Source organism: Oryctolagus cuniculus, chromosome 10, assembly GCF_051225735.1.
Source record: "Oryctolagus cuniculus isolate XC-2025 breed Fujian yellow rabbit chromosome 10, ASM5122573v1, whole genome shotgun sequence".
Lineage (NCBI taxonomy): Eukaryota > Metazoa > Chordata > Mammalia > Lagomorpha > Leporidae > Oryctolagus > Oryctolagus cuniculus.
The window spans coordinates 50,547,004-50,572,492 of NC_142876.1; the positions used below are offsets into that span (position 1 = coordinate 50,547,004).

General features: G+C 38.2%; 1 non-coding gene and 1 pseudogene across 1 annotated transcript; one reads left to right on the forward strand and one right to left on the reverse strand.

The window, feature by feature from the left end:
* Nucleotides 1–10,546: 10,546 nt before the first annotated feature.
* On the reverse strand, nucleotides 10,547–10,678 carry LOC127492559 (small nucleolar RNA SNORA18). The gene has a single exon (XR_007922069.3). It is a non-coding gene; the product is annotated as a small nucleolar RNA SNORA18 (small nucleolar RNA).
* A 5,304-nt stretch (nucleotides 10,679–15,982) lies between these two features.
* On the forward strand, nucleotides 15,983–17,250 carry LOC100342799 (zinc finger CCCH domain-containing protein 15 pseudogene; annotated as a pseudogene).
* The last annotated feature ends 8,239 nt before the right edge of the window (nucleotides 17,251–25,489 follow it).

Sequence of the window (25,489 nt, forward strand, 5' to 3'; positions counted from 1 at the left end):
TTATCAGAAAAGTTAAAGCACTCCAAAAAGTTCCCATTTTGAATAATTAAGCCCATTATTAGTGGTTGGAGGCAAGTATTTCTTCATGTTATCTTTTGTTCCTGACAGGTTTCTATTCTTTCAGTTTTGAATCCATGTATGCACCACACCACAACAACATGGAACATAAAGGGAGTTTTCTGTATACTGGGAAGCTACATTGTTCACATGGTGCATGGAAAAGTGATCAGAAAACAGGTTTGTACTTCATATAAGAATAAATGAATTGAGAGGTTTTTAATTCCTGTTAAAACTTTGATAAAACATCCAGAAAATAGAATTTACCAAGAATTTTTAAGTGTACAATTCAGTAGTATTAAGTTCATCCATGTTATAGTGCAGCCAATCTCTGGAACTGTTTTCCATTAAACAACAACTCCTCAATTTCAGCTCTTGCAGGACCTAGAAATAACCAATCTACTTTCTGTCTCTATGAATTTAACTATTCTAGATATCCCCATTTAACTAAAATAATGCAGTATTTGTTACTTTGGTGGCTTTGTTTCTTTCACTTAGCATCATGGTGTCAAGTCAGCCATGCTGTTCCACATGTCAGAATTTTCTTCTGATTTCCTTTTGTATTTATTAGTCAGTTTTTCCTTGCTATAATAAAATACCAGCGGTAAGCTACATTATAGAGAAATGAAGTTTATTTTACCTCACAATAATGGAAGTGCAAGGTGTAGGGGGCTCATCTGGTGATGACCTTGCTGGCAGAGTCCCAAGACAGTGCATGGCAAAAGACAAAGGGTACAGGTGTCTATGTATGTGTCTCTCTCCCTCTGTTTATAAAACCATCAAAATTCACTCATGGGAACTCCACTCTAATGACCTTATCTAATCCTAATCACTTCCCAAAGACTCTACCTCCAAACACCATACTCAGAGTAAGTTTTCACCCTCTTAATAACTCACAATGGGGGTTAAATTTCAATTTTGGGGAACGCTCAAGCTATATTCAAGTTTTATCAGCATGTATATACCATCTTTTGTTCATTCATCCATAGACACTTGGGATTTTTTTTTTTTGGCTATTTTGAATAATGTGGCTATAGACTTGGAAGAATAGACATTACTTTGAGTCTCTACTTTCTGTTATTGTGGATATATACCCATAATTAGAATTGCTAGATCATATATTAATTCTATTTTTAACTATTTGAGAAAATCCCTACTGTTTTCCACAGCTGGCTGCTCTATATTACATTCCCACAAATAGCAAGATTATGCAAGGATCCAATTCTTCTATATAAACACTTGCAATTTTCTTAAAGAAAAAAAGACTGATTTTAAATAACAATCTTAAATCTAAAGTTTCTAATTTTCAATTATGACTTTGCTAATGATCTATCTAGTAGAGATGTTGGGAGTGAAATATGAATTTTTTCCTCTCTAAAGGAAAAAGTCCAACAATATGGGAAACAGGCAAGTCCTATCACACTCTTCTCCCACAAAATACCTAACATGGTGCTTTTCACCAAGTATGTGGCTGAAAAATAATTTCTAAATAAATAATAGAAAATGCTTTAACTTCTCAGAATTTTAAAATTGTGGTGAATTTCAAGATTTGTCAGGGTGAAGGATATACTCTTCAGTTGTTATTCTACTGTGATCTGGCATATCCACATTGCATCCTTTGATAGTTGTGAAAATAAATCAATATGGCACATAAGATACCTGAACTGCTCATTATTATTTAATAAGTGTTAGCTATGTTTATGTTTCCATCATTTTAAAGTCGTAAAAATCAATCAAAGAATAAGTATTATTAAATGTGTAATAACGCCCTTAGCAGGATAGTAGATGTGGTAGAGAACATTGTCAGAGTAAAAGTAATAGCTCCTGCTTTCAAAATATAGAAATATAGTTTAATTTGAAAGTAAATAAAAATAAATGCAAGAAAGGTAAAATATAATGCAAATCAGGACTAAAATCCCTCTTTTTGACACTCTCTTCCTTTAGTATCCTGACTTTGTTTAATTATTGTTCTCTTAATAGTTCTTCCTCCTTTCTTCCCTCTCCCCAACCCTTATATAGCTTTGGTATCAATTTTTGAGTCTTTTTACTGAGACGATTTTATCTATTCTCATTTTACCTCGTGAGAGTGATCACAGCCTTGATGTCTCTTTCAGTCCTAGTGACTCAACTACCTGATGAACTATGAGCTTCCAGTACCAGTTTAAAACAAACCTCAGACTCTATTGCCTATTTCACTTATTATTGCTGCTATTTGGCATAATATTGAGAAAATTATTTTTGTAGAAACAAACCTAGGAATCTTGGTCTATGATGAAAAATATCATTCACAATATGGCTTAAATTTTCTCTCTAAGTTTTATTGTTTAGACTTTTTAGAGAGTTTATGTTTTAAAAGCTTATCAGTTTTATCTTCCATACATATGTGTTAAACTAATGAAATCAAGTTAAACGTAGTTGTCCTTAACGAAAGCACAATTTTCTTCCACATTCCCTTGAATTTAATTATCTCATCTCTGAATTGCCCTTTTCTTCATTTCCATCTGTTAAAATCCTATACTGATGCCAAAATCCAGCTCAAATTCAAATTCTTCCCTCCAACCAAAAGGAAAGTATTTCCTCTCTGGACCACAAAATACCTAGTACATCATCCACTTAGATTGTGAATATGCACAAGATTGCCAATCCTTCACAATGACTTGATTGTAACTGATTATCCAAAAGGAAGGAATGAATGAATTAAAAAGCTGAGTGACTGAATAATAAATGAATAAAAGTTAAGTGTAATTTTTAAGGAAAATGAACTATGTTGTATAATAAAATATAAGAGAGCCTACATATAGGAAGTTAACCTGAAACCTGTTACATCATTACAAATAAAATCCAAATTAGAATTGACTCAGTACAGTTGATAAGTGACTGAAATTTCTAAAACTAGGCTTTCTATTGTAACATTTATGTCTCACATGATGCCTCTCAAATATATTTGCACATTCCATTACAAACAGTTCCTATGTGGTGGAAGTCTGCCCAACTTATCATAAATAATTATCACAGATTGTATGACTTAAACAACAGAAATTGATTTTTCTCAGAGTTCTGAAAGCCAGAAAATTCAGGATCATGGTCCCACAAGGTTCCTGGTGAGGGTGTCTTTCCTGGCTTGCAGGTGGTCAGATTCTTGCGTTCTTCCATAGTCGAAAGACAGAATGAGCATAAGTGAAAGGTTTCTTATGTTTCTTCTAATAGGGTCACTCATCTAATCCTGAGGCCCCAATACTATAACATCATCTAATTCTACTTGTCAAGGCTCTATCTCCAAATATAATCATATTGAGAGTTAGGACTTCAGCATATAAATTTTGAAAATATAAAGCTCAGTCAATGGCAGTAGAGTAGATGAATAATGTTTTATCTTACATACATGGAGGCATTTGGAAAATTATCAGAAAATTCCCTGAGAATTCCACAGCAAATCACAACATTTTCATACCCAATTTTATATGACTTCACCCATACATTAATAGGAAACATATATATACATATAGAAGTATAAGCCTATAGATATAACAAGGAAGAAAATGGAAACACCCAGTGATCATGACAGCTATAACCCTGATACAATATACAGTCTTCACCAATGACCCTGGAATTTATGGGAACAACTGATCCCTATGTGAGCATTCATGACTTCTTCACTGGTAGAAGTTGAGGTCCACAGTGTTATGATGAGTTTATGAAGTTCTCTCTCTATCAATACATTAGTTACTACATCTTGAAACTTCCTGTTAGAATTTAAGTACTTTCCCAGTGTTAAAGAAGTGTGACTATGAAGCTAAAGATTATTTAGCTAAATGGCTCCTCATTTGCCTGGGTTACAAGGAGGAGTCTTTGTAATGTGTTAATGTGTTCTTCTGTTTGTGTGAAATTTACAAAAATTACACTATTAAAATTATTTTACTTGAGGGCCAATGTTGTGGCACAGCTGGTTAAACCACCATCTGTGATGGATGTGACTTTGGCCTGGCCCAACCCCAGCAGTTGTGACCATTTGGGGAGTGAACCAACAGATTGAAGATTGCATTCTCTCTGTCCATCTCTCTCTGTAACTCTAAATTTCAAATAAATAAATATTTTTAAAATTATTTTACTTAAAAATAACCTCTAAAATTTCATAAGCTGTAAGCCTCACAACACCTCTATGAGCTTCTACTTAGGTGTAAAAATAACTGGATAAATATTTACTAAAATCAAAAATGCTCCAAGATGGCAAACCCAGGTTGTGAGGTTAACCAGATGAAATCAATAATGAGGCCCTGCAAAGCTCCTTCATATCCCATCTGACTCCAAGCACTGTGGACAATCCACTCTCATAGCTTATTTGCTCCCTACAGATGTCCTTTCTTATTGACACTCGGTTCTGTATTTCTAATCAATGTCCTGCTTCTAGATTCTGCTTCTTGGCTTACTCATTTATAAAATGATGATGGAGGCTATTGTAAAGATAAAAAAGACATATTGTACACACAAATGATTTGCAAGATATTTACTCTATACCTATTCTAGATCCCTCACCATCCAGTTTCATATGAATTGTCAAGTACTATATTTCACTAGCACACCCTTGGGTATGCTATGTGCAGGCCTAATGGCTACTCTTTCATCACTGTACTCAATTTGCAATTTTTGTGAGATCAATAACCATGGGAAAAATTGAAAACTAAGCACTCTAAGAATCACTTCAAACAAACAGTCAAGACCTCAGGATTAAATGATTTTACCTAATAGTTCTTTCAAAATTTTAAAGAATATGAGAAAAGTCTAATGTTTTATGAACATTTAACAAATAATTTTTTAAAATATAGCCATTTACTTAATGAAGCTAGCAAAACCAGAGAACAAAGATATGTATGCCTCATTAAAATAAAAACAAATGAGAATGCTTAAATTAGAATAACTTCACTTTTATATTACTGCAACTTTAACAAAAAATGCATATTATAATTTGATGGTTTATTTGAACTATTTTCTCAAAGTTGTATTGTTTTGCATTTGTTAGAATCATGGTGACAGAATGGACTAGTCTAAAAATCCCAGTTTCCAGCCTCTGCATACGTTCTGAGCCAGAATTTCCAGTAGTGCTGCCATAGAACCCGTATTTTAGCATTTTTTTCAGGTAATTTCTAGGCAAAGTACAAACTATTACAATGGCATTATTTGCTATACTATATAATATTTATAGCAACTAGGAATGCAACAAATGATTAACAACACGACTTTCGATGATATGAAGATTTACTTCAGCAACTACCACCCTCACCACCCCCTCCCCAATAAAAAGAAACCACCACAAGACACATGGTGAAAATCCAGTCAACAAAATTCAACACCTATTTTTAAGAAGTATCACAAAACCAACAGTAAAAGGATGTAGCTTAAAATGATGAGAAAAATCACATAAAAAAAAGGTAACATTTTTAAATAAAACTAACATAAAAATATATTAGTAGTCTTTTCAGTAGAAAATCATTAACAGCCTTCTTATGAATGGACCAAACAAGGCTATGAAAAACCTCCTCTATTTTACACACTTTCCAATTCTGGTGCAAACATTAAGGCATGGAATATATATATAAAAAAGAAACTTTGGGTAGGAACATGTATTACTGGCCGGTGACATGCAGCTCATTTTGTGGTTCCAGTAGTTAATAGCTGGGTCACCTTTAACTGGGTGCTTAACCTTACCAGATAAAGCCCACCCTGCCTAGTCAAATTCCCACCTACGCAGCAAATACAGTTAGGTTGCTTCAATATGTCCTCTGTCTTAGAAAATCGGGGTTGTTTATGATATTTTTTTTGACAAACAAAGCTTTTAAAGTTTTAATTAGTCAGATCCCTAAATCTTTTTTAAGTGTTTGCCTCTTGGCATTACTTTCCATTTCTCTCCTTGGAATCTTTTTTTTTTTTTTTTTTTTTTTTTGGCTCCCTTCCTGGATTATTTTCTTTAGTCTGGCATGAGAAATCTTTATTTGTCCATCGGCTTTTCTCAAGAGAAGATTTTCACCACTTTCTCTGCTAGTACAAACAGAATTTTGCATTTTGTCAAGCTAAAACACTCGCTTTTTTTATTGTGATATTCTTTGGAGGGAAGGTTTAAATTGAATCAAAATCAAAGATAAAAAAATGCTTTTAAAAGTATTTATCAATCTCAAAATTTATCTTTTTCCCATTCTCTCTCTATTCACACACACACACTTAGCCATAGATTATTTTCCTGGGCTTGTTTTCTCATCTACTTTTCTTATACTGATGCAGAATATGAATTGTGTAATGCAGTTCAAGTAAGACAAAATAAAAATAAAGGAGAATATGAGAATATTCTGCCTGGAGAAAAGTGAGAAGCATTTCTAGCTGTATTTTCAAGGGTTGATGTTGAAGTGACACCACCCAGCTGTTAATCCAGAGATACAGAAGTGCTGACTGGAAAAACCATTTTGGGGATGAAGGTGCTGTTGCTGCCTACACTGATGCTCTCCATGACCTTTCTACATCCTTCTGTTGTCTTTCATCTTCAGAAGATTAGAATGCATGAGCATCAAGTCACTAGAGTTAACGTTCTTTGTAAGATTAACTGTTAGGATCATCTTTTTAACATTCATATTCTTTCTCATTCTTATGCTAAGCTACTCTTCATCCCGAATTCTCTAACTCCACTTCCTTATGGTTGATGTTTTGGTAGCAGAATATTAATACTTCAGGTAGCTGTTATTCCTGTGATCACTGCTATTCACCACTATTTCTGTGTGTCCTTGGAAGAGGTGGACCTCATGTCCTGGGAAACCTAGAATGTCACTAACATCACTAGAGCAGAAATCCAGAAGAATAAAGAAATTGGAAATATAGGCTGGAAGAGAGTATTGTTAATTTGAGGGTGCATCCTGCCTCCTGAAGGACTTGTTAGAGTAGCTCTGAGCCTCCCATAGCAGGAAGGCACATGTGACAGAATTTCACAGCAGGGAGTATTTAGAGCTTTTGGCCTGAACAGACTCCTCAAATGAGCCATGACAACCAGCATGTCTCCATGGACAGGAGGAAGGCACAGAGAGCTCTGCCAAGAACACCCATCTGGGTTGTCTCAGTGCATTGTCCTGAGCCAAAGAAACCCTTAAACCAAGCTAAATATGACATTGACATCTAAGTAAACTACAAGCGTATTGCACTTGGACCCTTGTATGCAATATGATCCATGACTCAGAGACATTGAGCAACTCCCTTCTCTGTCCCCACAGAATGTACTCCAGATTCCCATCCTTTCCTCGAGGGTGTCACTTCCCTGTACCACAACCAGTGAGTTTAAGAGAGGCCAGTGAGGCTTTCAGACAAGATGCTCTCAATGTCCCATCAGTCTGCTCCTTGCAACAAAAGGCTGTGGATAAATAAGATGGAAGCCTTTGAAAGCAAACAGCTGTGGTTCCATGTGCCAGTTCTGCCACTTGCCAGCGATGTGGTCATTGGTAAGTCACTTAGCCTTTCTGTTCCGACTTCCTCCTTCATGGGTTGTTGTGAGTCAAAAGTGGTAACATAGGTGCATAGCTTTGCACGGGGTCTGGCACACATAGATCCAATACCTACTGGCTAACATGTTCATCACCAGTAGGAGCAGCACCTGCCTGCATCATCTCACCCCTCATGCCTCAAATGATGAGGTGTGTCTGATGAGCCCTCATCTGTCACAGTGTACTTGAGGCCTATCCCCTTGGTTCCCGTTAGAGATCAATGAGCAGCCACTGTGGTTCAAACCTCTTGGGCAACCCTCTCTCCATGACTTCTCCCTCAGGATTGTGAACTTGCACTAGACTCTTCATTAGAAAACAAACAAGAACCAAACAACAACAAACTTCCTGAAATCATTTTTTTAAAGGTTTACTTATTTTATTTAAAAATCAGAGATACACAGAGAGAAGGGGAGAGGGAGGTGGGAGGGAGAAAGAGAGAAAGAGAAAGAGAGAGAGAGCGAGCAAGTGAGCAAGCCATCTTCTATCTACCGGTTTACCAACAGATGGCCATAATGGCCATGCTGGGCCAGGCTGAAGCCAGAATCCAGGAGCATCTTCCAGGTCCCCCACATGGATTTCAGGGGTCCAAGCATTTTGCCATTTTCTGCTGCTTTTCCTGGCATTAACTGGAAGCTGGATTGAAAGTGGAGCAGCCAAACCCAAACAGGTGCTCATATGGGCTGCTGGTATTGCAGGCAGAGGCTTTATCTCTACACCACAATGCCACCCCTAACTTCTTTTTTAAAAAAGATTTATTTATTTGAAAGCTAGAATAGCAAAGACATACACAGAGATCTTCAATCCACTGGTTCCCTTCCCAAATAGCTTTAATATTCATGGCTAGAGGAGGGACTCCATCTGGGTCTCCCACATGGGTTGTCAGGAACCAAGTATTGGGGCCATTATTCATCGTTATCTCAGGCACATTAGCAAGTAGCTAGATCAGAAGCAGAGCAGCAGAGACCCACAGCAGCTCTCTGAAATGAGGTTCAGGCACCCCAAGCAAGGCTTTAGCTTAACCTGCTGCACCACAGTGGCCACCCTATCTTTCTCTGGTCACCATCACTTTTCTCCTGTCCATCATAGCCAAGTCGGGCAAGTATGTTTCTCATACTCCACTGTCTTGATTTTCATCTCCTGTCAACACAGTCTGGCTTCACTGTCACCACTTCACTACAATTGTCTTTGCCAAGGTTACTGTTATCTACCTAGCTACCAAATTCATAGTTTTCAGTCCTCAGACCCAAATTTCCTGTGGCACCTTGCCACACCTCTTTGAAATAACCTTTTCCTTCATTGTCTTTCCTGTCGAGTTTTCCTTCTATCTCTTAGATCCTTTTATTTTGGCAGCTGTTGGGTAAGTTCTTTACATAACCTTCAAACTGGGGTGTCTATTCTGTTCCATTGGTCTACATGTCTGTTTTTGTGCGAGTACCAGGCTGTTTTGATTATAACTGGTCTATAATATGTTTTTTTAAGATTTATTTATTTGTTTGAAAGGCAGAGTTACAGAGAGGCAGAGGCAGAGAGACAGAGCGAGAAGTCTTCCATCCGCTGGTTCACTCGCCAGATGGCCACAGTGTCCGGAGCTACACCCATCTGAAGCCAGGAGCTTCCTCCAGATCTCCCACATGGATACAGGGGTCCAAGGACTTGGTTCATCCTCTACTGCCTTCTCAGGTCATAGCAGAGAGCTGTATCAGAAGTGGAGCAGCTGAGACTCAAACTGGTACCCATCGTGGGGGAGGTGCTGGTACACACACACAGGTGGTGGGCATTACCCGCTATGCCACAGTGCCGGCCCCTGTAATATGTTTTGAAATCTCTTATTGTGATGCCTCTAGCTTTGTTTTTGTTGTTTAAGATAGTTATAGCTATTCAGGGTCTCTTATGTTTCCATATGAATGTTAGCATCATTTTTTTTTTTAGATCTGAGAAGAATGTCATTGGTATTTTGATTGGGATCACACTGAGTCTGTAAATTGCTTTCAGTAGTATGGACATTTTGATGATATTAGTTCTTCCAATCCATGAACATGAAAGATTTTTCCATTTTTTTGTGTCTTTTTTTAGTTCTTTCTTTAATGTTTTGGAATGTTCATTGTAGAAATTTTTGACATTCTTGGTTAAATTTATTCCAAGATATTTAAATGTTTTGTAGTTACTATGAATGGTACTGATCTTACAAGTTCTTTCTCAGCCATGGCATTGTATGTGTATTAAAAGTTGATTGATGGGCCAGCACTGTGGCTCACTTGGTTAATCCTCTGCCTTGTGGTGCCGGCATCCAATATGGGCACCGGGTTCTAGTCCCGGTTGCTCCTCTTCCAGTCCAGTTCTCTACTGTGGCCCGGAAAGGCAGTGGAGGATGGCTCAGGTCCTTGGGCCCTGCACCTGCATGGGAGACCAGGAGGACGCACCTAGCTCCTGGCTTCGGATCAGCGTAGCTCCAGCCATAGCAGCCATTTGGGGGGTGAACCAACAGAAGGAAGACCTTTCTCTCTGTCTCTCTCACTGTTTAACTTTATCTGTCAAAAAAAAAAAAAGTTGATTGATTGTGATAATTTTATGTCCTGCTACCTTACCAAACTCTTATGAGTTCTAGTAGTCTCTTAATGGAGTCTTTTGGTTTCCCTATATAATAGGATCATGTCATCTGCAAACAGGGATAATTTGACTTCCTCCTTTCTAATTTGTAACACTTTGATTTATTTTTCTTACTTAATGGGTCTGGCTAAAACTTCCAGGACTATACTGAATAGCAATGGTGAAAGTGGGTATCTATGTCCAGTTGTGGATCTTAGTAGAAATGCTTCCAACTTTTTCCCATTCATTAAGAAGCTGGGAGTGGGTTTGTCATATATTGCCTTGATAGTGGAGCAGCCTGGTCTCAAACCAGTGCCCATATGGGATGCCGGCACTGCAGGCAGCTGCTTTACCAACTATGCCACAGTGCCGGCCCCTCTTTTCTAATGAGCTGTCTTGTAGTTCTTTCCCACAGACCTAAGAATAAGTCCTATGAGCAAAGCAAAGCCACATAGTTGCTCTAGGAGGTGTTTCCAATGATGAGTGGATATAGGAAAAGCCCCATCAGGATAGACCTCAACAGCCCTGGCTCCAATCAGCCCACCCATGTGCTGCAGATCTTCCTGCCCTGTGAGTTCTCCGAGAGTCACCTGTCCCAGCTGGCCCCTGACCTCCTCGCGAGCATCTCCAACATTTATCCCCACCTCATGATTGTCATGGCCTCTGTGTGAGCCGCTGAATGGTCACCACCTTTGGTACATTCTCAAGGATCTGCAGCAAAGACAGTGAACGGTGCAGCCAGACAGAGGAAGCAGTCGCTGACAGGAACAGGCTCTACTACCTTGATTGCTTTAGGGAATGTTCCTCCTACACCCAATTTGCTTCAGGTTTTCATCATAAAAGGATTTGTATTCTATCAAATGCTTTCTCTGCATCTATTAAGATAACCATATGGTTTTTGTTCTTTAGTTTGTTAATCTGATGTATCACATTTATTGATTTGCATATGTGTTGAAACATCCCAACATACCAGGAATAAATATCCCACTTGGTCTGAGTGAATGATCTTTCTGATGTGTTGTTGGATTCCGTTGGTTAGTATTTTGTTGAGGATTTTTGCATCTATGTTCAAAAGGGATATTTATCTATAGGTGTCTTTCTTTGTTGTATGTTTTTTGGTTTAGGAATTAAGGTAATGCTGGCCTCACCTTGTCCAGAAATCTATCTATTTCTTCTACATTTTCCAATTCATTGATATACACGTGTTTGTAGTAATTCCTGGTGATTCCTTATTTCTGTGGTACCCATTGTAACATCTCTTTTTTCATATCTGATTTTATTAATTTGGGTCTTCTCCCTTATTTTTGGTTAGTTGGGCCAATGGTGCATCAATTTTGTTTATTTTTTTGAAAAAAAAAAAAGTTCTTCATTTCACTGACTTCTGTATCATTTTTATCTTCAATTTTTTTATTTCTTCTTTAATGTTTATAATTTCTCTCCTCTTATTAATTTTGTGTTTGGTTTGTTCTTGCTGTTCTAGGTCCTTGTGATGCATTGTTAGATTGTTTATTCGATGTCTTTCCAATGTCTTGCTGTTGGCACTGATTACCATAAACTTCCCTCTTAGCACTACTTTTTGCTGTACTCCATAAGTTTTGATATGTTATGTTGTCATCATTCATTTCCAGGAATTTTTGATTTCCCATTTGACTTTGTCTATGACAAATTGTTCATTCAAGAGCATGTTGTTCAGTCACTATGCATCTGCATATTTTCTGGAGTTTTCCAGCTTTATCCCATTGTGGTCATAAAAGACATATGGTATAATTTAAATATTTTTATTTGTTGAAATAAGCTTTATGGCCTATATGGTCCATCTTAAAGAAAGTCCCATGCACTCATCAATCCCTGAAGAAAAGATAGTCTCTTCAGAAAATGATGCTGGGAAAACTGGATCCCTGCATTCAGAAGTATGAAACGTCGGCCGGCGCCACGGCTCACTAGGCTAATCCTCCGCCTTGCGGTGCCAGCACACCGGGTTCTAGTCCCGGTCGGGGCGCCGGGTTCTGTCCCGGTTGCCCCTCTTCCAGGCCAGCTCTCTGCTGTGGTCAGGGAGTGCAGTGGAGGATGGCCCAAGTCCTTGGGCCCTGCACCCCAGACCAGGATAAGTACCTGGCTCCTGCCATTGGATCAGCGCAGTGCGCGGCGGCCATTGGAGGGTGAACCAGCAGCAAAAGGAAGACCTTTCTCTCTGTTTCTCTCTCTCACTATCCACTCTGCCTGTCAAAAAAAAAAAAAAAAAGTATGAAACAAGACCCCTATCTTATACCTTATGAGTATTTTAGTACCTTATACTAAAATCAACTGTAAATGAACCAAGAATTTAAACCTACAACCTTATTCCATCAATTTACTAGAGGAAAACTCTGCCAAGACATTGGTATAGGCCAAGATTTCTTGGAAAAGATCCTAGAAGCACAGGCAACAAGAGCCAAAATTGACAAAAGGGGTTATATCAAATTGAGAAGCTTCTACATTGCAAAAGAAACACTCAACAAAGTAAATAGGAACTGAGAGAGTTGTAAACTATGCAACTGATAAAGCATTAAGATCCAGAATATATAAATAATTTAAGAAACTCTACAACAACAAGACAATCCAGTGAAGAAATGGGCAAATGACTTGAACAGACATTTTTCAAAGAATGAAATTCAAATGCCTAACAGACACATGAAAGAAAGCTCAGAATCACTAGCTATCAGAGAAATGCAAATAAAAGCCACAATGAGGTTTCACATCAGTGCAGTTAGAATGACTATCATCCAAAAAAATAATAAAAGCTCATGAGTAAATGGGTAAAAAGGTAGCCTAGAACACTGTTGATGGGAATGGAAGCTTTATACAACTATTATAAACTATTATGTAAGACAATGTGAAGATTCCTCAGAAATCTGAAAATAGATCTATCATATGACCCAGACCTCCACTCCTGGGAATTTACCCAAAGAAATGAAATGAGCATATGAAAGAGTTATCTATACACCACCCCCATGTTTATTGCGGCTCAATTCACAATAGCTAAGATATGGAATCAACCCAGATGTCCATCTACTGATGACTGGATAAAGAAAATGTGATATATATACACTATGGAATACTACTCAGGTATAAAAAGGCACATGGTCAGGAACAAAACTGGAAACCATTACACTTAGTAAAATAAGCCAGGCCCCTAAAGACAAATGTCAAATGTTTTCCCTGATTTCAGGTAATTAACATACAGAGCACAAAAAAGGTAACCTATAGGAGTGAAATTGACATTTTGAGATTTGGTTATTGTTTACAGCTCTTGCCTATACTGAGGAAGAAGAGGTTCTCTATCACTTCTTGGGTTATTTATTTGTTGGATGGTTAAGCTGTGATTATAAACTGAACTGAAAGTATGTCATTGTAAAAATTAAAAGAAAAAATAAGAAAGGAAGGAGGTGGGAGGGTGGGATTATGGACCTGAGGGAAGACAGGGTAGGAAGTATCATTATGCTGTTAAATCTGGATATAAGAAATTTGTTCACCATACATAAATAAAAAATTTTTTAAAAAACTAAAGCTTAATAAAGTTACACATATACAAATATGTTTTAAAAAGGTGATACTGCACTAGCCCTTCCCTTCAACTTCTCTCATCTTTTACATCGCCTGGGCAACCTCACCTATGCACATCATCATCAACACCCTGAATTGCAAATTAATCAAATTTTATCCAGTAGGCTTTCCCAATAATAAAGCAATGTTTTCCATCATCCAGAAAACATGTATACCTGGACATCTATGGTACCTCAATGTCTCCACATCATCCTTCCTGGAAATGCTCCTCTTGAGCCCCTCTAGCTGCGTGATGCAGCCAGCATCCCTTCAATTAACTCCTGCCTATACATCCCTCAGCTCTGGGTCCTAACACCATTTCCTCAGTGAAGCCTTCCCTGACCATGCATGTAGCTCAAATTCCTTATAGTTTCATTTAAAAAAAATTTAAAAAGGAAATCCAAAAATGTGTTCCTTTACTTCAATAATTATTTATATTAGTTGGGCTGATTATTAAACTATTAAAAATCTCCTAATCAGACATAAAATTGAGGTAAAAAGTCATATCTATTTTCACCAAATATTATAGTCCATTCATTTAACAAGGTGATAGTGCCTGTCATGTCACGGCTGCACAATATATAATGAATAGGAACCGGTGCTTTGGTGTAGCAGATAAAGCCACCACCTGAAGTGCCAGCATCCATATGGGTGCTGGTTTGAGACCCAGCTGCTCCACTTCCGAGCCAGTTCTCTGCTATCACTGGGAAAGCAGTGGAAAATTGGCCAGGTCCTTGGGCCCCTGCACCTACCTGGAATAAGCTCTTGGCTCCTGGCTTTGGATCGACACAGCTCCGGCCGTTGCAGGCATCTGGGGAGTAAACCAGCAGATGGAAGACCTCTCTCTCTCTCTCTCTCCCTCTCTCTCTCCTTGCCTCTCTGTAACTCTACCTTTCAAGTAAATAAATAAATAAATCTTTAAAAATGTATATATATATAATGAATAAATGATTCTACCAAGGACTCCAAAAATAATTTGATTATTATGTATCCAATCTAACTGATGTTATTCCTTCCCTATTCAAAATCTCTCATCTTTCCATTGCCCTTCTGTAATGTTTTGCTTTTCATCAATTCAGCAACGGTCTCTTTGTAATATAAAGAGTTATGTTTAAACAAACAGTACCTCCAAGAATCTGAGTTTGTATTGTAGTTCTGCCACATTCAAATCCTGTGATCTTGGGAAAGTCACCCCACTTCTCCATTTCCTCATCTACAAAACATAATGAATAATAAAATTTAACTGTCATGGTTGTGGTGAAGGTTAATTAATAATAATGACAGGTGCTTCAAAGAGTGTCTTGCCCAGCAAGCCACAGGAAACTCTGAGATGCAAATCCCAGAAGAAGCCAATACCTGAATATCCTTTAAAGGCTCCCCATCACCTAAGGATGACCTTGTACATAATGGGCCACATAGAATCTGGCTTCTTCCTATGTTACTAGCCTGCTTTTGTACTTATGAGGCTTATAATCCTACTTTTCAACATTGTGCAAGTACCTGAATCTTGACACCCAAGTTTCAAAAAATGTGGAATTACCTGAATTTTACCAAATAACTCAAACTCTTCATACTTACTTGTTTTGGCTTAAAATATCACTGCTATCTGGAATTATTCCCTACTTTCTCTCCATGCAGTGATGGCATGCAGATTAAGTTTTAAAATTTGCAGAGGCATCTCCGCCATGAAGATTCACTCTATCCTAAACATAATTGGATGGCTTTCTTGTCTACTCAGTGCCACAGTCCTTCCTCCCTTTTAGGATGGAAAGCAATTGTCTTACAGTGATTTGCTGACTTGGACATATCCTAAACTAGCTTAGAATTTCTTGAGGTCTGTAATTATGTATATTCAGATGTCTACATTCTGAACATACCTATCATATAAAAGAAACATTCAAAAATATATTTTCTGAGTGAATAACTGAATGAATAACTATTTCATATTTTACTGCAGAAAATGGGTTTATCATAGACATGTCATTTCTTACACTCATAACACAAATAATAGGTAACCACTTCATGATGGGGAACAGATTACCTACTCTTCATGCTAGGAGTTGGGCTCAACTGGATCACATGAACTTTCTAAAGCTTGATCTTTTTTATTCTGTCTCTGCCTTCTCTTTTGTCTTTTTTTGTACCTATTTATTTTATTTTTTGAAAGATTTTATGAGCCGCTGGGCCAGATCCCAAAGGCAGCCAGATGCATTTAAGTCTTGCTGGTGCCACCTGTCTCCACAATGCCCCCCAAGAAACAGGCTCAGGCCAGGGGCAGCAAAAAGGCAGAGAAGAAAAAGGAGGAAAAGATTATCAAAGACAAAACTTTTGGTCTAAAGAATAAGAAAGGAGCAAAGCAACAGACGTTTATCAAAGCTGTCACTCATCAGGTTAAATTTGGTCAACAAAATCCATGTCAGGGAGCACAAAGTGAATCTGAGAAGAAACTGAATAAAGATGACAAGAAGAAAGAATTACAAGAACTAAATGAGCTCTTCAAGCCCGTAGTGGTGGCTCAAAAAATTAGTAAAAGTGCAGATCCCAAGTCCATGGCATGTGCATTCTTCAAGCAAGGACAATGTACTAAAGAAGATACGTGTACATTTTCTCATGACTTGACTCTGGATAGAACATGTGAAAAGCAAAGTGTTTACATTGATGCAAGAGATGAAGAACTTGAAAAAGATACTATGGATAATTGAGATGAAAAAAGCTGGAAGAAGCAGTGAACAAGAAGCACAGTGAGGCAGAAAAGAAAAAACTCAAATAGTGTGCAAGCATTTCCTTGAAGCCCTTGAAAACAAGTATGGCTGGTTTGGGGTTTGCTGCGGAAGGAGCAATAATTGTATAAATAAAGTGTATCTCCATGCACTTCCTCCTGGATTTGTGTTGAAAAAAGACAAAAAGAAGAGAAAGAAGATGAAACTTCATTAGAAGATCTAATTGAAAGAGAGTGTTTTGCCCTAGGACCAAATGTTACCAAAATCACTCTAGCATCTTTTCTTGCATGGAAAAAAAAGGAAAAGACAAAATTGATAGACTTGAACAAGATATGGAAAGAAAAGCTGACTTCAAGGCAGGCAAAGCACTAGTGATCAGTGATCGTTAGGTATTTAATTTTCGTCCTGAAAAGGTCAGTGATGATGATGAAGAAGCAGATGATACCCGTTACACCCAGGGAACAGGTGGTGATGAGGTTGATGATTCAATGAGCATCAATGACATAGATTTAAGCCTTTACATTCCAAGAGATGTAGATGAGATGGGTATTACTATAGTCAGTCTTGAAAGATTCAGCACATATACTTCAGACACAGGTGAAAACAAATTAGGCGAAGCTTCTGGAGGTAGGGCTGAAACTGGTGAAAGAAGTGATCTGGAAGAAGACAACGAAGGGGAAGGGCAGACAAATGAAGCCATCAATGCCATTCCCATTGATGAAAATCTTTTTACTGGGGAATATTTGGATGTACTAGAAGAAGAATTAAACACCCTTGATTTAGAAGAATGACACCAAGCAAGTCAATGAAAAAATTAAGTCAGCTCAACATGAGTTGAAATTGACTACATTAATTTTTTTCTGCCTAGAACCAACAGGATGTTTGTTACCCCTGCTGATTCTGGAGGGTTTGTTCTCCAGAAAAGGAATATTTTCCTTGCGTCTTCTCTTCTAACTTCAACTACATCTCATAGTAAGTTAAGAATAGTTCATGATAAATTGAAGATATAATGGTCATTGCAGAAAATGATTGCTTGTTGTAACTGCAGAAACTATAACTGCTTTTTCAGCTTTTCATTCTCATCGGGCATGTGTTATTAGCAGGAACAAGAAAAATTTATTTTAAAATACCCTTCATTTGATGCTGTTTTTAATGAGTGATTTCATTTCCTTTGTATCTATATGTTTAAAAGACTGCCTAAATATGAGCACTGTACTCCATAAAGGAAGCTGCATATGCAGATTCAGTAGTGTATCTCTTTGGATAAGTAGATGGACATTTAAAATGGGACTTCTTTAATCTGACAGGATCAGCTATAATGCCCTGTGTTAAACTGTTTAAAAGTTTTCCCTCCTCTTCTTTGCCAACAAAGTTGTAATGAAGACCATCATACATTAAAATCTTTTAAAAAAAGATTTTATGTATTTATTGGAGAGGCAGAGTATGGAGAGAGAGGGAGACAAAGAGAGAAAGAGAGAGGTCTTCCATCCTCTGGTTCATTCCCAGAATGGTGGCAATGGCCAGAGCTGGGCCAATTGGAAGCCAGGAGCCAGGGGCTTTTTCTGGGTCTCCCATGAGGGTGCAAGGGCCTGAATACTTGGGCCATCTCCTCTGCTGCTTTCCTAAGCCATCAGCAGAGAGCTGGATCAGAAGATTAGTAACCAGAACACAAAAGAGCCCAAATGGGATGCTGGCACTGGCCCCTTCTTTTTTCTTTTATTAAGAAAAAATAAGCACTACTTCCTTATCACACTGTGCATTTCTATTTTAAAATGTCATTTACAATGTCACTGCTTCCTAGTTTCTTATTTAAGTTTTCCACAGAGACATCTCCCTGTCTGCTCTGAGCAAGATAGTGGTGCCTTCAGCCTGCTACTCTTCCTCACACACCTTCCCAAACAGGCTCACCACCTTGGTCAAGAGATGAGTTATGGGTAACAGAGATGATCTCTTTAGATCTCCAGGTCAGAGTCTGAGGAAAAAGAAGTTCACCTGAAAGTGCTCATTTTTCATATCAAATGTCCTCATAGAAATGTATCCTCTGGTACAAACATTTGGCCTAGCAGTCAAAGACATCATTTGGCAGGGGTAAATATTTGATGTAACAGTTAAGAGGCAGCTTGAGGTAATTGTATCCCATATCAGAGTACCTGGGTTTGTGTCCCAGTTCATTTCTAGTCCCATGGCCCTGCTAATGTGCACCCTAGGAGGCAGCAGGTATTGACTCAAATTCTTGCGTCACTGCAACTCATGTGCAAAACATGCATTTAGTTCCTGGATCCCACTTAGGCGGTGGCCCAGCCCCAGTTGTTGAAATCATTTGGGGAGCCGGTGCCATGGCTCACTTGGCTAATCCTCCACCTGCAGCGCTGGCATCCCATATGGGTGCCAGGTTCTAGTCCGGTTGCTCCTCTTCCAGTCCAGCTCTCTGCTGTGGCCTGGGAGGGCACTGGAGGATGGCCCAAGTGCTTGGGCCCTGTACCCGCATGGGAGACCAGGAAGAAGCACCTGGCTCCTGGCCATCTGGGGAGTGAACCAACAGAAGGAAGACTTTTCTCTCTATCTCTCTCTCACTGTCTATAATTGGACCTGTCAAAATAAAATTTAAAAAAAAATCATTTGGATAATGAGTTAGTGGATGAGAACACTCTCCATCTCTTTGTCTTTAAAAAAAGTTTTTAAAGAATATTTATCCGGGTCCTGGCATTGTGGAGTAGTATAACTATGTAACTCTGTAACTCTGACTTTCAAATAAGTAAAGAAATCTTAAATAAAATTATTAATCTACAAATTATTTTTTCATATATTATATAAAACTCTCATAAAATGTCCTTCAATTAAAATTATATAATGAGTTTACACAAACATGTTTAAGGAGAAGGAAATGCTAACTAACCTGATTTGATCAACACACATTGAATATGGGTAATGAATTATAATATTCCATAAAATGCACAATTAAAATATTTTTAAAAACCATATAGTGGAGTATGATATTTCTTAAATATTTTGGGTAGTTATAATATTTTTGTTTATATTTATAATGTTTTATAACATTTTATAACAAATTTATAAGGTCTTTAAGTGCCTTCACAATTTCAGTATCCTCTCTAGGATCATCATTATCAAATCAAGTAAATAGCATTAAAGCTGAGGCAAGACAATTTTAGTTTACTACTTTAAAACTTTTAAACCTTTTTTGAGAGGTTAGACTGTACTAAAGGAATATAGTCTCCAACTATGAATTTTGAACACTGACGTATTAACAAAATATTTCATGAAAAAAACACTATTTTTGCAAGAATAACAGCATACAGCTACCCAGAGTTGAGGGATTTCAGACTTATCATAAGAAAATAACAAATGGATGGAAGAGTAGTTGTAAATCATCATGAATTTCCCCTTGGACACCCTTTGAAGGGAGGAATATTTCCTTGTTTTTCAAAACACAGCAATCCTGTTAAAAATTAGTGAGAATCGGCCAGCGCCGCGGCTCACTGGGCTAATCCTCTGCCTGCAGTGCTGGCACCCAGGGTTCTAGTCCTGGTTGGGGCGTCGGATTCTGTCCCGGTTGCTCCTCTTCCAGTCCAGCTCTCTGCTCTAGCCCGGGAGTGCAGTGGAGGATGGCCCAGGTCCTTGGGACCTGCATGGGAGACCAGGAAGAAGCACCTGGCTCCTGGCTTCGGATTGGCGAAGTGTGTGCGCTGGCTGCAACACACGGCCGTAGTGGCCACTTGTGGGGGTGAACCAACAGAAAAAGGAAGATCTTTCTCTCTATCCCTCTCTCTCACTCACTACCTAATTCTGCCTATTAAAAAAAATTAGTGAGAAATATTTGAGACTTCTTGAAGAAATTAACATGTTATCTATTTCTGCTACCTGAATTTTCCCAAGTTGATGGAGTACTATAGGTTTCAGCAAATCAAAACAATAACTCCTGAATATTAAAAAATTAATGGGAGAATTATTAAATTATGTTGTATTCATATTTCCCTATCTTTAGGGCTATCCATTCCACAGATGTATTCCCATTTAAATATAGGCTTGCTTTAGAGAAATCATTTAATAGAAAGCAATATTGACTTCACCAGTAGGATAAAATACATTTCCATTTTGTAATGTTGACAGTTATAACAAAAACTGAATCATCTCCCCTCTCTAGGTGAGAGCTTACCTGAGAGAAAACCAAATATAATAACAAGGAAATAAGAAGTCCCTTGTCTGTGAACTTAGAAACCTAACCTCTAAAGTGATAACACTCAGAATTATTTATGTCCCTGACCTTCATCAATTTTCCCTGCTCTTTTTCTTTTTTGCTTGCTTTTCAACAATGCTTTGCAGATTGAAGCAGCACATTAATGATTTCATTTGTCAGCCTCTATTGTTGTTAATCCTTTTGATCCGTTTTCTTCTTTACTGAGTTCCCAGTGCATCATTTTTATCCCTTTATACTTTTATATTTTATTGATGTGCTGCTTCTGATGTTCCACCAAATGTTGCCTTTTATTTTTATTTTATTCACTTGATTTCTTTCTCATGGAATTGGAGACTTTGCATTTAGGACATTTGTACAGACAGTAAGACTCTCACTTGCATGCAGTGTACTAACAGGAACCCTTTTAAGAAAGTATAATAAAATGATACATATTTGGTCTATGCCATGGCATACATGGATTTTAATCCTGTGTGAATGCTTTTTAGCAGAAGGACAACTGATGCTAAGCTTCAATGTCCTTATTTTAAAAAATTATTTAGTTTTGTGTTTATTTGACAGAGAGAGAAAAATAGATAGACAGAAATCCTGCGATGGCTGGGGCTAGGATGATGCCATAGTTGAGAACCAGGAACTCAGTCCACGTCTCCCATGTAGAGACCCAGCTACTTGCACCGACACTGCTGTCTTCAAAGGTGAACATCAGCCAAAAGCTGAAACTGGGAGAAGAGGCAGGACTTGAACCCAGGCACTCTGGTAGGCGATGAACACCTTCCAACTTGTGTATTAATCAAATTAATTAAATGACTGCCCCAGTGTTTATTCTAGTGAATGTTCAGGATGCGTGCACTTTTCACTGCCTATGTTCTATTTTAACAAACAAGTTTATTACCAAAAAAAGCCATTGCCACATTAGGAAAAACTATGTATTTTTGTTTGTCATGGGAATTGATTTATGAATATTTCTTCCCAAAATAAGTTGTATGTTGAAAGAAAATGGAACTGGAAATGGAAATTAACCTTTTTCCTATTTAACAAGTATTTCATTTGTTGATTTTACCAACACCTCAAGGTCTCCAAGGAGAATACACACCCATATGACAGTCTAATCTTTGGGTCATACATGCATTTTTTAACAACTCCTCTTTATAAGCACTTTCTAATCAGCATTTCATTTCTTTAAAAATATCAGTAAATAGTTTTATATATTAATAGACTTGAATCTATAGTACCAGTGTAGAAATCTTTGATTTTACAACACTCTTAAGACAAATTCCATCTTAGTTCCATCTGATTTGTTTTCAGTGTTGTAAGTTTACCTTAATTAAGCGATGTACAAGGAACACGTAAGAAAAACTAGTTTAAAAACCTCTACTAGATGTGTTGAGGTTTGTGGTTAAGGATATAGCTCATTGCTTTGCTCAGGGTCCTCATGAGATACTGTGATAGAAATCTATTTTAAAGATTACTGTAAGGAAATAACCTGATGCCCCTGAAAGGTTAATGTGTTTTCTTCATGGAAATCAGATATGAATGCCTATAGTTCCCTTTCTTTGAACCACCAGAAAAACCAAACCAAAGGTCTTATTTTCTCTGCATTCTACTTTCTGGACTGCTCATTACTTCCTATTGTGCTTTCTATTTTTCAGTTTCTAATTTTATTTTTATTGCATTGTTTGAATGCTGTCTCTTGGGTGCAAAAAAGAGGATAAAAAACATATTTTCAAACAAATGAGCATAAAAAATGTTTTTGTTATTTATGTTTGGTTCAAAAGACAGTAAAGTGTTGTCTTTTACAGAATGTACGCTGTAGTTAATACCCAAATACAGGGCATTAGACAGTGAATACCAAATAGAGGAAACACAGGATGAAAGCTATCAGCTTAGCAAATGAAAACTCACAAGTGCACTGAAGTCAGTAAAGAATAGATGGTTGGCCTGGGACCTCAAGGTTCCCCATAAAGCAGATCAGCAAGAAGGATTACTATGACACTTTAACCTTTATTCTAACTACTGAAAGAAAAATAGGAAACATTTTGTCTCATGCTAACACAAAGTGTATTCTAAAACTAATATCTAGGAAATAGCTTGGCATACAATATTTCTTTTAAAAAATCTGAGCTAGTACTAAAACTGTGAGAATTACAACTACTATCACAAACAGTAACTCAATTCATGAAGTATTTTTACTTAAGATAACTGTCATTCAACTACAATCTTTTCTTTAATTCAACTACAATCTTTTCTTTAATTAAGATAGTTTGTCTCAGAGGCTGGTGACATGGCTCACTTGGCTAATCCTCCGTCTGCGGTGCCGGCACCCCATATGGGCACCGGGTTCCAGTCCCAGCTGCTCCTCTTCCAGTAGAGCTCTCTGCTGTGACCCGGGAAGGCAGTGGAGGATGGCCCAAGTGCTTGGGCGCCTGCACCCTCATGGGAGACCAGGAGGAAGCACCTGGCTCCTGGCTTCGGATCAGTGCAGTGCCGGCTGTAGTGGCCATTTGGGGGTGAACCAACAGAAGGAAGACCTTTCTCTCTGTCTTTCTCTCTCTCATTAACTCTGTCAAATAAAAAAAAAAAGATAGTTTGTCTTTCACAACTGTAGTAGATCAGAGCAAATAACACGATTGGTCAACATAATGATGCCAAAGCAGAGAAAAAAAAAAAAAAAAACAATCTTGAAGAATCTTTTCTGCTGAGTCTAATGATCTAAAACTTGGTGGTGATTGCTATGCCTCTGTCTCCTTTAAAAAAAAAAAGCAACTTTTATTGGCCTTTGTAACCTACTCTCATTACTTCATCTCACCTTATGTGTTTTCCCTATCAACTACTTAGGGAAAGCTGACCTAAGTAAAATTCCTAAAATTCATTCAACAGGGGCTGACATTTTGATGCAGCAAATTCAGTCACTGCTTACAATGAAGGGTATCCCATATCAGCTCCATTTCAAGTACTGGTTGCTCTATTTCCTATCCAGCTCCCTGTTAATGCACCTGGGAAAAGCAGTGGTAGACATCCCAAATGGTTGGGCTCCTATCAACTACATGAGAGATCTGAACAAAGTCCTTGGCTTCTGGCTTCTAACCTGACAGAACCCCTGCCAATTGCCCTTATTTGGGGAGTGAAACTGCAGATAGAACATCTCTTTCTCGCTTTATCACTCTCTCTATAAATATTATTATGCCTTTCAAATAAATAAAATAAATTTTTTAAAAGTTTATTTAATGGGGCCGGCGCCATGGCTCAATAGGCTAATCCTCTGCCTGTGGCACCGGCACCAGGTTCTAGTACTGGCCAGGGCGCCGGATTCTGTTCCAGTTTCCCCTCTTCCAGGCCAGCTCTCTGCTGTGGCCTGGGAAGGCAGTGGAGGATAGCCCAAGTGCTTGGGCCCTGCACCCCATGGGAGACCAGGAGAAGCACCTGGCTCCTGGCTTCAGATCAGTGTGGTGTGCCGGCTGCAGCGCGCCAGCCGTAGCGGCCATTGGAGGGTGAACCAATGGTAAAGGAAGACCTTTCTCTCTCTCTCTCTCTCTCTCTCTCACTGTCTACTCTGCCTGTCAAAAAATAAAATAAAATAAAATAAAATTTTAAAAAAGTTCATTTAATGAACATTTGTTATCCAAGAACAATACATAATACCTTTTAGATAGCATGTATATTCCAACAGGTAGAACTTAATAATGAAAATATGTAATTCAACCAACACCAAGATTGCTTGCAATAATGAAGTGATTTAGAAGATATGAATAAATAGTACCACAATATTTCAATACAATTAGATTTACAATAAGTGGTTTCTTTTATGTTTTTAAAGATTTTTATTTATTTATTTGACAGGTAGAGTTACAGACAGTGAGAGAAAGAGACAGAGAGAAAGGTTTTTCCTCCATTAGTTCACTCCCCAAATGGCCACAACGGCCAGAGCTATGCAGATCCAAAGCCAGGAGCCAGGTGCCTCCTCCTGGTCTCCCATGCGGGTACAGGGGCCCAAGCACTTGGGCCATCCTCCACTGCCCTCCCAGACCACAGCAGAGAGTTGGACTGGAAGAGGAGCAACCAGGACTAGAACTCGGCCCCCATATGGGATGCCGGCACCACAGGTGGAGGATTAACCTAGTGCACCATGGTGCTGGCCCCCAGTGGTTTCTTCATAGTTTGACATGGAGCAATCATTGAAAGTTATTTCAGTAGATGTGAAAATTAAAATATCAGCATAATAATATGGGGGCCACAACTGTGTTGCAGCAGGTCCCATATGTGCATCAGTTCAAGTCTTAGCTGCTCCACTTCCAATCAAGTTCCCTGTTAATGTGCCTGGGAAAACAGTGGAAGATGGCCAAAGTCCTTGGGGCCCTGCAGCCATGTGGCAGACCCAGAAGAAGCCCCTGGCTCTTGACTTCGTTCTGGCCCAGTCATGACTGTTGTGGCCATTCAGGGAGTGAACCAGAGGATAGAAGATCTCTCTGTGACACTCCTTCTCTATTTCTGTAACTCTACTTTTCAAATAAATAAATATACATATACATGAAATAATTTATAGCAGATTGTATATCCCAATGATGACTGCATCTATGCATATTTCATGCCTTACTTATCTCTTATAGTAACAGTGACCCTGGAATATGTATGAACTTGTAAAAATCACAGTCAAAGGACTGTGATGGAAAGGATAGTAAGAAACTTCCAGTATTTACAAAGGGACAAAATCAACTGCCAACCCCCATGGAGAGACATTATCTGGCTTGTTCTCCCCGAATGGAAACATATGACTTAAAGTCATTATTCAATTACTCCAGTTCAAATTCACTGTTAAGTTC